The following is a 15,175-nucleotide window of genomic DNA, read 5'->3' on the forward strand; positions in this document are numbered from 1 at the left end:
AAAAATAGGAAAGTTTTGAAAATGAAACATGTTTAACCTATAATTTGAAAACAATCATTTTTAAAAATATTTTTGAAATTCGAAAATCCTAGTCTACTAGGCACATTCCTAGTTTTCTACGCAAATTGCTAAATTCACTTTCAGGGAGTGGTTTGGTGAATATGTCAGCTAAGTTTGACTTGGACTCAATGTATTTGAGCTCAATGTCACCCTTAGTAACATGATCCCTGATAAAGTGGTGTCTGATTTCAATGTGTTTGGTTCTTGAATGATGCACTGAATTTTTTTGTTAAATTGATTGAGCTAATATTGCCAATTAAAACTTTTACATTTGTGATTTTTAAGTTGAAATCTTTTAAAGTGTGCATCATCCATAATAATTGGGCTACACATTCTCGTATGGCTATGTATTCTGACTTAGTTGTAGATAGTGCAACACAGTGTTGTTTTCTACTAAACCAGCTAACAAGTGATGGGCCTAGTAGTTGGCATCCACCACTTGTGCTTTTGCGGTCTAATTTGCACCCAGCATAATCTGAGTCAGAATACCCTATTAATTCAAAGTTATTGGTCCTAGGATACCAAATTCCTACATTTGTTGTTCCCTTAAGATATCTAAAAATTCTTTTGACTTGAGTCAAATGGGATTCTTTAGCACAGGTTTGGTATCTAGCACACATACTAACTGCAAATAAAATATCAGGTTAAGTAAAGTAGACTACCTATTGCACTTCTATAATACCTTAGATCCACTGGTTTTCCATTTGGGTCATTGTCTAAGATTGTGTTTACTGCCATAGGTATTTTTATTTCTTTTGTATTTTCCATTCCAAATTTTTTAAGTAATTCTTTAGTGTATTTGTGTTGATAAATGTAATTTCCTTCATTTGTTTGTTTGATTTGTAATCCTAGGAAATAGGTCAATTTCCTACTAAGCTTATTTCAAATTCTTGTTCCATTAGGTTAATAAATTCTTCTAAAAAGTCTGAGTTAGTTGAATCAAATATTATATCATCTACATATATTTGTGCTATAAATATGTCGTTATTTAGTAATTTAACAAACAAGGTTGGGTCAATTTGACCTTGGTTGAATCCTTTGGATGTTAAGTAAGATGTTAGCCTTTCATACCATGCCCTGGGTGCTTGTTTAAGTCCATATAATGCTTTCTTTAACTTAAAGACATAATCAGGGTGTTCTAGATTTTCAAACCCAGGAGGCTGACCTACATAAACTTTTTCTTTTATTAGTCCATTGAGAAAAGCAGACTTAACATCCATTTGATATAGTTTGAATTCCTTATGGGCTGCATAACTTAGTAACATTCTAATGGATTCTAATCTGGCTACTAGGGCATAGGTCTCATCGTAGTCAAGTCCTTTAACTTGACTGAAACCTTTGGCAACTAGCCTAGCCTTATTCCTAGTAATTTCCCCAGTTTCACTTAATTTGTTTCTAAATACTCATTTTGTTTCTATTATTTTCTTATCTTTAGGTGGTGGTACTAGATCCCAAACTTCATTACGCTCAAATTGAGCTAGTTCTTCTTGCATAGCGATGATCCAATCTGGATCAAGTAGGGATTCAGCTACAGTTTTGGGTTTAATTTTTGAAATCAGGGAAATTTGACTTAGGTTCCTAAAGGATGATCTGGTCTGAAACCTTAGGTCTGGGTCACCAATTATTTGATCAGTTGGATGGTTAGGGTTGACTCTTATAGTTCTAGGGGGTTGATTTTCTTGAGTGTGTTCATCTTCTTCATAGTCTAGGGATTGATTGGTTTCTTCAGAATTATTATTTTCAATAGGTTGAAGTTGAGTTTGTCCTTGGGTTTCTTCAAATTTTACATTTGTGGTTTCCTCGATTTTTAACGTAATTTTATTATATATTCTGTAACCCCTACTGTTTAGAGAATATCTTACAAAAATTTCATTTTCTACTTTAGAGGTAAATTTTCCTAAGTGTTCTCTAGTATTTAAGATGAAGGCTGGACACCCAAATACTTTAAAATATTTTATGTTGGGTTGTTTGTTATAAAATATTTCAAAGAAGGTTTTATTATGTCTTTTATTTAATGTTGTTCTATTTTGCACATAGCAGGCTGTACTAACAGCTTTTACCCAAAAATATTTAGGTAAGTTATATTCATTTAACATAGTTCTAGAGGCTTCCAGTAAGGTTCTATTTTTTCTTTCTATAATTCCATTTTGTTGGGGGGTTTTAGGACACGAAAATTCGTGATGGTAGCCATTTTCAAGACAGAATTTGTTAAAATTATGATTTTTAAATTCTCCCCCGTTGTCACTCCTAATTCTTTTAATTTTAAGATCTTTTTCGTTTTCAATTTGTTTGCAAAAGTTTGTAAATATTTCAAAAGTTTCGTCTTTATGTTTTAAAAATTTTACCCAAGTAAACTTAGAATAATCATCTATTATTACTAAACAATATAAGTTTCCATTTATGGATTTAACTCCATTGGAGTCAAAAAGGTCTAAATGTAGAAGTTTTAATATTGAGTTGGTTTGTGGCTGATTGGTTGGTTTGTGAGTGGATTTTGTTTGTTTACCTTGTTGACAAGCATTACATATGGTTGAATCTAGGTTAGGTAATTTTGGTAAGCCTCTCACTAGTCCATTTAATTTGCTTATATTTCTAAAGTTGGTGTGAGACATTCTCCTATGTCATAACCAAGTTTCTTCTTTTTGTGTTAAATAACACTTAATTGAAAAAGTGGTTAAGTTGATAGCATAGATGTTGTCTTTTCTAAAACCTTTTAGGCTTATAGTAGGATTATCTAGATGTTTGATTAAACACTCTGTGGATAGAAATTTAACCTTATACCTAGTATCACACAATTGACTTATACTCAGGAGATTGTATTTAAAATTCTCGACAAGTAGAACATTTGTAATTATGAAATCTATTTTTAATTCAATATTACCTATACCAATTATCTTGAGTTTGCCGTTGTTTCCAAAGGCAACTGTTGCTAAGCTTTTGTAAGTGAGTTGAGTGAACTTGGTGTGATCTCCAGTCATGTGTTTGGAGCAATCACTGTCCAAAATCAACTTGGTTTCCTACAATGAGTAGGAATTAAGGTTAGTCTTTTAAGATTTTTTTTAAAGTTAATTTAATTTTTAAAATAATAATAATTTTTAAAGTTAATTTAATTTTTAAAATAATTTTTTAAAGTTAATAATTTTTAAAGTTAATTAAAATAATTTTCTAAAGTTAATTTAATAATTTGTAAAGTTAATTTAATTTTTAAAATGATTTTTTTAAGTTAAAATAATTTTTAAAATAATTTTTTTAAAGATAATTTAATTTTTAAAATAATTTTTTAAAGTTAAGTTAATTTAAAATAATTTTTAAAGTTAATTAAAATAATTTTTTAAAGTTAATTTAATAATTTTTAAAATAATTTTTAAAGTTAATTTAATTTTCAAAATAATTTTTTAAAGTTAATTTAATTTTTAAAATAATTTTTTAAAGTTAAGTTAATTTTTAAAATAATTTTCTAAAGTTAATTTAATTTTTAAAATAATTTTTTTTTTTAAGTTAAGTTAATTTTTAAGATAATTTTTAAAGTTAATTTAATAATTTTTAAAATAATTTTTAAAGTTAAGTTAATTTTTAAAATGATTTTTCTTAAAGTTAATTTAATAATTTTTAAAATAATTTTTAAAGTTAAGTTAATTTTTAAAATGATTTTTTTAAAGTTAATTTAATTTTTAAAATAATTTTTTAAAGTTAATTTAATTTTTAAAATAATATTTTAAAGTTAAGTTAACTTAAAATAATTTTAAAAGTTAATTAAAATAATTTTTTAAAGTTAATTTAATAATTTTAAAATAATTTTTAAAGTTAATTTAATTTTTAAAATAATTTTTAAAGTTAATTTAATTTTTAAAATAATTTTTGAAAGTTAAGTTAATTTTTAAAATAATTTTTTAATGTTATTTTAAAAAATAATTTTATAAAGTTAATTTAATTTAAAATAATTTTTTTAAAGTTAAGTTAATTTTTAAAATAATTTTTAAAGTTAATTTAATAATTTTTGAAGTTAAGTTAATTTTTAAAATAATTTTTAAAGTTAATTTAAAAAATAATTTTCTAAAGTTAATTTAATTTTTAAAATAATTTTTTAAAGTTAAGTTAATTTTTAAGATAATTTTTAACGTTAATTTAATAATTTTTAAAATAATTTTTAAAGTTAAGTTAATTTTTAAAATAATTTTTTAAAGTTAAGTTAATTTTTAAAATAATTTTTAAAGTTAATTTAATAATTTTTAAAATAATTTTTTAAAGTTAAGTTAATTTTTAAAATAATTTTTAAAGTTAATTTAAAAAATAATTTTCTAAAGTTAATTTAATTTTTAAAATAATTTTTTTTAAAGTTAAGTTAATTTTTAAAAATTAAAAATAAATTAATCGTAATTCATTTTAGTTATTTAATTCGAAATTTGATTAATTCAAATTTTAACTTAACTAATTTAATTCGAAATTTAATTTAATTAATTTAATTCGAAATTTAATTTAATTAATTTAATTCAAAATTTAATTTTGATCCTTAGTCATCTCACCTGATCTAAGTTTTCAATCAGGGAATCCTATAATTTTGTGAGATGAATTAGATTTAATTATAGAGTTTGGTTTAACTTGTGTTAGATTCAGATTTAGCTTTGGTCTCAACAAATAGACATTTTTCGGATAAACTTCTAAGCTTGGTGAGTCACTTGGACGTCATTAGAAGTAACCAACCTTTCGAGGTTTTCCGAATAGTCTTATCCACGGAGCTTAGTACTAAACCTTGGTCTAACTAGTTAGGATCCATTTAAAGGTAGATTCGGTCGGTTCCACTTGGCCAAATGCACCAGATTGAAGCCATATCTTTCTAGACATGCGATGCCCAAGCTTCCCCAACGTACTATCATCAAAAAAATTTCACCAATACCATGATTCAAGTTAAACTAGGTCCCTTTTTAACTAATCCTAATTACCCTGTCGGGTTAGTTTATTTGGGTTACCCTGTCGGGTAAGTTAGTTTTAGAGGTGTCAGCTATTCTGGAGTCTCCCCCTGAATTATTGGCCTTTAATTTAAATTTTCATTTTAGGTTTGTGTCTATTTCTTTTATAGTTATAATTAACTTGGTGATAATTTATATTTTGTTGAGTTTTAAAATGTTTAAATTTTGAATTTTTTTATTTAGGTTTGTATTTTGGTTTTTGATTTGGTTTATTCGAGTTTATATAATATATTTTTTCTTTAGGTATATAATATTGATTAAGTCCTACTTGCGTGGTCAAACACGCTTTCGGAACCCAAGCTTGATTAGTTTATTTATATTGAGTTATTAATGATTTAAAAGTTTTATTTGAGTTTGACTTGTATCCGAGTCCGGTTTTATTATAACACGTCTTTTGATTATTCAGGATTAAGTCTAGATTTTTTGATCTTGTAGTGAATTTTTCTAGCATTTCTTTTAACTTATTAATTTCTCATTTTAATGATGAATTCTCCTCAAGTGTTAGATCTTGAGTTGGATTTGAATTTTTGATTTGTTCCTTGAAGTCTTGATTTTCCTCAAGGAGTGATTTGTTTTCTTTTTCTCTTTTAACCAATTTACTATTTAAGCAGAAAATAATTTCTTAAAAAAATTTTGTTTAAATTGAAATATACCTCATCCGGGCCTTCGGAAACGAGTACGGACTCGTGGCTAGATTCAGGTTCGGACCCGTCTTTCGATTCATCTCCCGATTCGTCTTCCGTTTCAGCTTCGTGGGCCATCAGCGCGAGGTGGCTCTGGTGCTTCTGCTCTTCTACCTCCGATTCGTCCGAGGAGGAGTCGTCCCATGTCGCTTTGAGGACCTTCTTTTTGGTCGGCTTCAGTTTGTCGAGCTTCAGTCTTGGGCATTCATTCTTGTAGTGCCCCTTTTTTTTGCATCCGAAGCAAGTCACGTTCTTTTGTTCCGCGGGAGAACTGATCTTTTGAAGATCCTTCTTGCTGAAGCTCCTTTTTCTCCTGGTGAACATTTTTCTTACCAAGTTCACCAGGTATTCTTCGTCTTTGGAATCTTGATCGAAATCTTCTTCAGATTCAGACTTGCTCTTCTTTTCTTTGGAGGAGCCTGCAAATAAAGCAACACCTTTCTCGGCTCCAGCATTAGTTTGTTCATGTAGTTTTAACTCACAAAAAAGCTCGTCTAACTTTAATTTAGATAAATTTTTGGAAATTTTGTAGGCATCTACGATCGATGCCCACAAACTATAACGTGGAAAAGCATTTAGTGCGTACCTTATTAAGTCTTTGTTTTCCATCTGGTGGCCTATCGCGTGGAGTCCGTTGAGGATGTCCTTGATCCTCGCGTGCAGTTGACTTGCCATTTCCCCTTCCTGTATTTTTATATTAAATATTTTATTTAAAAGTAAGTCTCTTTTTGTTACCTTTGTGTCGCTTGTTCCTTCGTGCAGCTCGATCAGTTTGTCCCACAATTCTTTAGCGTTCTGATGCGGTCCGACCCGGTTCAGCTCTTCTCGAGTTAGACCGCAGTGTAGCGTATTGATTGCTTTGTTTTCCGTCGACGCCTTTTTCCTCATGTCCGGAGTCCACTGTTCCGGGTCTAGTGGATTTCCGGAGTTGTCGACTGGAGCTCGGTAGGCCTTTATGATGCTGAACCATTGATCGTAGTCCATCTTTAGGTACACCTCCATTCTTTTCTTCCAGTACGAAAAGTCATCCTCGTTGAATAGTGGAGGACGTACTGTGCTGAAGCCTTCTAGTTGAGACATCCTGCACACAAGTAAACAACGACAAAAAAATATCCCAAGACTTGGTCTTGGATTAGCAGTGTGGGAAAAAATAATAGAAGTATCTAAATTGGTGTTGCACCAATTTAGATTTAATTGCAATGAAAAAAAAATCCAAAACAGGTAATAATACCATATTGGAATTAAGCGTAAAACTGAAAATCGAAAAATAAAAGTTAATATTTCACCCCCTGTCTGATTGGTGGTTGTACCAAATCAGAGCGGTACCTGCTCTGATACCACTTGTTGGATCGTGAGAGTTCGATAGAGGGGGGGGTGAATATCGATTCAAAAAATAACGAGTATAAGCGCGGCAGAATTAAAAACAATAGACAAATGAACACGGTGTTTTTATTTTGTTCGGAACCTGTGATGACTCCTACTCGAAGGCCCGTACTCCGTGAGTACTTTCGTTGGGCAATTTACTAGCAATTCAAAATAATAATTACACAGACAGTACAAGAAATGCTAATAAAAAGTAAAACAAAGCTATACCGACAGAAGGAAAACTACAAGGACAAGAGCGCATTGTCGGAACTTCGTTAGCGTCGTTGGAGCGCAGAACAGCAGAGCAAGCAATCTGAGAGTTCTGAATTGATGTTGAAGCTCCACCCCTGGGGCTTCTTTTATATGCTGCTCCGGGCGCCTGGATCCCTTCCGGGAGCCCTGGTACGACGTGGCAAGTCTAATCAGTGAACTCCACGTGGCGATAATTCGGCATGGATAATATTTGCTTCCGGGCGCCTGGACCTCCGGGCGCCCGGATCCCTTCCAGGCACCCAGACCTCCTATTTCCAGAAAACTCCTCCTGCAAAATAGAGTTAGTCCGAGGCAAATATATATATCCTATAAAACAGATTGTTAGCACAATTAAAGTTCAACAAAGTAATATGATTTAATAGAAAAGAGTATGACTTAGATTCCGTCTTTCCGAGACTGAAATCTAGTCACAATCTCGACTTAGATATCCGAAATGGATCTAAGCTGGATCGACGCCTAATGTTCCCTTCCCGGGAACGCGTCCTCGCAGTCACTCCCCTCTAGTGACTTACCTTACTTACTTGCTAGACGTCCGATCAGCCCGTCGACCCATCTGGACTTCGTGCCAGCTATCCGGTCAGCCCGTCGACCTAGCTGGACTTCGTGCCTAAGCATCCGGTCAGCCCATCGACCCGCTTGGACTCCGTGCCTAAGCGTCCGGTCAGCCCGTCGACCCGCTTGGACTTCGTGCCAGCTATCCGGTCAGCCCATCGACCTAGCTGGACTTCTCCTGCACACTCGATCAAAGTGTTAGACAACAACAAACTAACTTAACCTGATTTGTCATTCATCAAAACCTGAGTTAGACCGTTAGTGCTACCCGCACCAACAGAAAGACATCACGAAATTTGTAGCTAGATGTCTTGTCTGTCAGCAGGTGAAGGCTGAGCACCTGAGACCTGCTAGATTACTTCAGAGGATTACGATTCCAGAGTGGAAATGGGAGCACATCATTATGAATTTTATGGTGGGATTGCCTAGGACACGATGAGACCACGACGCGATTTGGGTAGTCGTTGACCGATTAACCAAATCCGTACACTTCTTAGCGATCCGGAAGACCAATTCTCTAGATCGATTCGCAGAGCTGTATTGTCGAGAGATCATCAGATTGCATGGTGTTCCAATGAGTATTATATCGGATAGAGACCCACGATTCACATCCCGGTTCTGGCAGAGTCTGCAGCAGGCCTTGGGCACACAACTCCGATTCAGTACAACCTTCCATCCGCAGACAGATAGACAATCAGAGAGCACCATCCAGACTTTAGAGGATTTGTTGAGGTCTTGCATTTTGGATTTTGGAGGCAACTGGGAAGACTACTTGCCATTGGTATAATTCGCCTACAACAACAGCTATCATTTGGCTATCCAGATGGCACCGTTTGAAGCATTGTATGGTATGCCTTGTAGGACACCCGCCCTCTGGGAGGAGGTTGGGGAGGCCCAGCTGCTAGGACCGCAGAGAGCTCAGCAGGAGGCAGAGTTGGTCTGCACTATCAGATGGAGAATGTCAGAGGCGCAGGACCACCAGAAGAGTTATGCTGATCGGAGATGTAGACCCCTGGAGTTCTCTACTGGCGACTATGTATTCCTGAGAGTTTCACTCACGAAAGGGGTGAAGAGATTTGGCCTCCGAGGTAAGCTAGCTCTACGATATATTAGGCCTTTCCAAATCTTGGAGAGGAATGTAGCAGCAGCTTATCATCTGGCGCTACCACCGACTCTGGCAGACATTCATGATGTGTTCCATGTGTCTATGCTGAGGAGATAAGTAGTCGACCCAGCACATGTTCTGTCAGATATACCAGTTCCCATTCAGCCTGATGTTACCTACGAGGAGGTTTCAATACGAATTTTGGACCGCAAAGAGCATCAGTTGCGGAACAAGACTACCCGACTGGTTAAAGTTGGATGGCAGAATCATTCTAACGAGGAGGCTACTTGGCAGCTCGAGGATATGATCTGAGCTTGATACCCCCATCTTTTTACTTGAGGTATGTGAGTTAAATTTCCGTTCAGCATTTATACTGTTTAGCTATAGCTAGTACTTGCTAATGGTAAATAACAAAAATTTGGGGACCAAATTTTTATTAGTGGGGGAGAATATAAAATATGACATCTAAATATAACCTTATGAAAATTTTTATAAATTTTCTGGAAATTTTTCGGAGCTCGTATGACGAGTTTAAGGGGATCAATAATTAAGCCACGGGAAAGTCTGTTAAGCTACATATTTAGACGAGGAAAAGTTTTATTTTTCTTTTTTCTTTTTCCTTTTCTTTTCTTCTCCCCTCTTATCTTCTTCTCCTCTTCGCCTCCTCCAACCGACGCCACGACACCTCTTCTCCTCCACTTGTCGAAGCTTGATCCACCACCGGCCGAGAGTCGTAACTTTTCTTCTTCCTTCTGCCCTAGCGCCGGCGGCCCGGTTTCTCTTTTCTTCCTCGGCCATCTCCTCGCAGACGCACTCCCTTTATCTCTGCATCTTCACCGCGAGTCGCCAACCCAACCCTAGATATGTTCGACTCACGTCGTTTCCACTGAGTGCTGACAACCGACATCGTCGTTCATCCACGCGGGCAGTCGACGCCAAGGTCCCTTCTTCTACTTTTCTTTCTTCTCCTTTCTCCGTCACTGTAATCACATTCAAGGTCAATGACTCCACCTAGTTTCGGCAATAACTTCATGGACTGTGAGATAGAATAGGAGTGGTTTCCGATCTATGCATCATTGATCGGCGATTGGTGTTGATCATTGCTTGTTGTGCCCTAGATCCCTCTGGTCGATCACTGGTGATTCACTTTGAGGCAGCATACTATAGTTCGTGGCGTGCTTGAGAATGCTAGCCGATTCAGTCTTGGGGAGGAGTAAAGCGTTGCGACATCAGCACTCAATCTCTTCATCTAATGGCTGCGTATAGGAAATGAGGTGAGATTTCATGGTTTAAGAACTTGTTTGATTAGGAGATTAATTGGATTAATTTACTATCCATGTTGATTGACAGTAGCATTAGTAGGTGATGGATTTGTTGATTAAGGATAGTGTTAGGTTGAGTCGGTTTGTTCTTATGTTGTGATTAAGCAACAAGTAGGTTGGTTACTAATCTTATGATTTGTTGTGGTTAGTTGGTGGATCCACTTTCTCACAGCAGCATTCGGTTACTTCATCGAAGGGTTGCAGATTTAGTTTGAGGGATTCGAGCTGGATGTGATCTCTCGAACTTGAAGACAGTTGGAACGATCAACAGTTAGAGGCGGGTACCTTGACTTATCTTTAGATATTGTCATTTGATATGCATAGTAGATTTTAACGAGTAGTAATGATTATGTTCATATCTGCATCGGTATATCACTACATGTTACATGTTGCATGCTTGATTTTGCTTACCTGTTTTGCATTCATTACCCTCTTGATTATTTATGCTCATAGAGGTAGTGACATACCATGTCTTATGATACACCGGACTAGATATATACCATATCTGACCCATGTACCTAGATTTGTTTATTTGATCTATTTATTTTTGGTACATATTTTATGGAGGTAGATATAGTCAGGATTTTTATGCTTAGTGTCATGCATCATCTCGTATGATTGCATGCTGAGCAATTGTCGACTCCATTATTGTTGAGCACATCACCAGTTACATGGATCTGTACACACAACCACTCATGGGTTAGTGGTTTTTATTCAGACAGGGTGTGTTGTAGCAGGTTGCTCTATTAAGCTCCACTGGTCCCCTCATGGGTAGTGGTGACGTAGCGTGGTAGTCGGTAGGGATCCCTCCTCTGGATTGTCTCAGGGAGATGAGAACATTGAGCTCCCCCACTTATGATTTGGGGTAGGAGGATAGATATACTCCGATAGCATCCTGTCCACTCGGCCACTCATCAGAAGTAGTGATGGTAGAGTGCACAGTTGTCATAGCCCTACTCACTCGGTCTCACCATCGTGTGTGAGATGGCTGACTGACGTTAGGGGTGACCAGGACATGTCATTTGCATCATATGCATGATTGCATTTATTACTTGTATTTGTTGCACTTTATTTGCTGCATATTTGGTGGATGCATATGTTTGACATGCATACAGGGCATGTTACTTTTGGTCTGACAACTTTATTATTTTGATAGAAGATCCTGGTGAGTACAGCTTTTCCTTTTCTTACAGTTTTGCATTTTCCATTACTCTAGAAGACTATACACATATTTATTACTTTTGGTTAATTCTTATTATGCATTTCAGCCTGATACCCGCTAAGTTGTTGAACTTACCCCGTTGATTTATTACCATTTCAGGTTGATGCTATCAGGAGGTTCCAGTCGCTAGTCCCTCACCACCTGTCGTGACGGGTTTTCAGTTTTGGATATTTGGTTTACTTGTTATGTATTTTCTATATACTTATGATGTAGGATTGTACTCGAGGATTTTTATCGAGTTTTGGTCTATTGCCGTTGTTTTCCGTTGCGTTGGATTTTTGTTGTGGGTTTAGTTTTCTGTTGTTGTAGTGGAGTAGGGCTTAATTAAATATAAACTGCGTGGTTGTGTCAACCAGAGGCTGAGTAAATATAAACTGCGTGGATTGTTTGTTTACTTTTATTGTTATTGTTCTAGTCGTATTGGCCGAAGTTTGTGTGGCCCGGAGGGATTGTAGTAAAGTTTCATATTGTCACCCGTATAGAAGAGATACTGTCAAAATTTCTTCTGGCAGGAACTATCTAGGACGTGACGCCCAGTGAGATAAAATTTGATTACTGTTGTAACCTTAATATTATTCATTATTTTTGGATTCATTTTATGAGATATTAATGAAACACATTTTTTTCATTTTTAACTTTATATTTTATACTTTGTATTATATTTTTGTAATGATACTTGTGATATTTCTTCAGAGGCATCTTTTTAGTTCGAAAGAGGCAACAAAGTAATTAGTTAACTCAATTGTACTGATCAACTCATCAATTGAACTAATTAATCAGATTAGACCATTTGTCCCAACTGGATCATCCAACTTGATCAACTCAGTCAAATTGATCCACTCACCTAGACTACATAAGTCGATCTACCTAACATGACCTGTCATCTTAACTAACTCTCCTACTTTGATTTACTTTTTTTTTCCGCTTGTCTGAATCTCCTTTATTAGTCTAGCTAAATAGATTAAATTAATCAGACGACTTGGATAAATTGACATATCCATCGAACATGGAGGTAGGATAAAGGACAAACAGAAATTAAATGATAGCATTTTTTAAAAAAAAAATAAACAAAATGATTCCTGCAATAAATATAAAAAAAAAAATCTAAAAACTATTTTTTTAAGAAAAATAAATAGAGTCTTTGTCTTTTAATATTATTATTATAGTCTTCCGAATTGATGCCTTCAAGCATTAGAAATCATTATCGACGAGCTGGCTTCAATATGGCATGACCTTAAAATATTAATTCTTCTTTTTAACTTCTCTTTAATGAAGTGAGAATCAAGTTTTTTTTATATGTGTCTTCTATCGAGATGAGTTGGTTACTGCTGGCTTGTGATTTAATTAAGATAGATATCACGATTGATGAGCCGGTTTCCACATGGTTTATGATCTTAAAATATTAATTCTTCTTTTAACTTCTCTTTACTGAAATGAGAATCAAGCTTTTTTTATGTGTCTTCTATCGATGAGTTGGGTGACCGCTGGCTTGTGATTTAATTAAAATAGATATCACTATTGATGATCTGGTTTCAACTGGTTTATGATCTAATTTTTCTTTTAAATTCTCTTCAATAAAGCGATGATCAAGCTTTCTATATGTGTTTTCTATAATAAAAGCTTAAGTGACCAAAAAGAAAGAAAAAAAACATTCAGCAGCTCTCTTTATCTGAAAAAAATCTTTATCTTTTTTCTTTCATTTAAATTTTCATCTGGTTTAGATAAAGAAATCATTGTTGATGTGCAATATATACACTTTTTTATTTTTTAAATAAGAATCTAAATTAATTGAATTTATAAATCAATTGATATCTTGAACTAGACGTCCATGCTGATTGACATTTAAATTAAAATGAATAATCTAATAACTATTTTTTAAAATAATTTAAAGATTAAAAAAAATCGGGTAAGAAATTTTCATTAATAAATGAGCAATTTAGATGGTAATTTAAAATTGTAAAATAAATATTTTAATCAGGAGTATTTTCCTAATAAAATAAAAAAATTTAAATCATAGCGATACAGTTAATTAAAATCATAACTAATAACATTAAGGGAGTATTTTCGAATATCAACTGTAATTATTGCTTCTCCTTTCTCCTCTCTTCCAAAGGTAGCAGCCACACCCACAGCAAACAAACAACTTGTGAATCGATCCAACTCACAGGCATAGCTATGGAACCTTTAATTTGGCGACTGCTGCGACTGGCTTCCTGGGCCAGAGGGTGGCTGCTCTCCTTTCAAATTGTTTTCAAATTGTGACCCTAATATTTTGAAGTGACTGTCAACGAATTAAAATGAAGATTATGGAGGATGAAATTACAAAAATTGAAAAAAAAAAAAGTGATATTCGTAAATAGTAAAAGACAATTGGTATAAAGTGGATTTATAAAATACTTAAATAAAATTGTTACAGAATTATATTTTTTTAAAAAATGAACCTATTCGGATTTATTATGATAAAAGTTCAGCTTAAAATTTTCTAAAAATCCAGGGCTATAGGGTCAAAAAGCGAGGATCAAATTATTATCATAGGTGCTAACCAAGCCTTTTATATTTTTTTGCATTTCCAAAAGCTTAGTATGGAGTTTTAAAATTTGAATTCTTATTAAATTGATTGTTGCAATTGAAACTTTAATTTTCGGGAGGGATTATTGATAAAATATGAGTATGTTAGTAGGTTAATTGATAAGCTGACATATTTTAATTAATGAGGAAAGTTAGTGGTTTTAAATTATCTAAGTTCAATGTATTTAAAGTAGTAGTTGTGTAATTGAGTTAATGAATGAGAAATAATGAGATAATGATTGTATCATGGAGTTAGCGGGTTAACGCGGAGGATTTAGTGAATTTACAAATTAATTAAAATATTGGGTAGCTGTTAGAATTGTATATTAAAATTCAAGTGAATAATCTGATAGCTATTTTTTTCATCTTTCAATTTTTAATAATTTTATTTATCTTTAAAACATAATTTAGATATTGAAAGTTTTAAGGTTAGATTAGAGGTTTTCATCCATAAATGAGCGATTTAAATGGTAATTTAAAAATATAAAATAGATATTTTAATCAGGAGTATTTTATAATAAAATATAAATATAAATATTTTATCATTAATCAAATTTTGTGACATTAAAGAATTTTTAAATTAATAAAAAAAATATAGCAACGTCAATTAAAAAAGATCGGTTTTTTCCATGTAAAATATTCATATATGACAGAAAAAATTGTATTTTTTTTTAAAGCATTGTACTGGTTAGCCTTTTTAGTTTTAAAAGAATACTTTTGTTTTTTAGTTAAAAAAATAGTTTTGTTTTAGATATAATCTTAATAATGTAATAATATCTTTATTTGTTCAAATAATTAAATTTGACCCTTAGTAGTTTTTGTTTTTTAAAAAAATGTTACTGAATAGTCAAAAATATTTTGGAATAATTTTTTTATACATTTCTAAATTGTTAAAGTAAATAAGTTTCTCAGGCAATGTTATATCTAAATAATAAAAAACAATTATTTTGTAGGAATAGAAAATATTTTTTAAAATTAAATTGTTTTTGAGGCAATAAACCGAGCAAAACTTCCTTCCCACATCGTTGTCATGCTGAGCTGGAAGTTAGGCCAATCAT

Source organism: Zingiber officinale, chromosome 3A (genome assembly GCF_018446385.1).
Source record: "Zingiber officinale cultivar Zhangliang chromosome 3A, Zo_v1.1, whole genome shotgun sequence".
In the NCBI taxonomy this organism is placed as follows: Eukaryota; Viridiplantae; Streptophyta; class Magnoliopsida; order Zingiberales; family Zingiberaceae; genus Zingiber; species Zingiber officinale.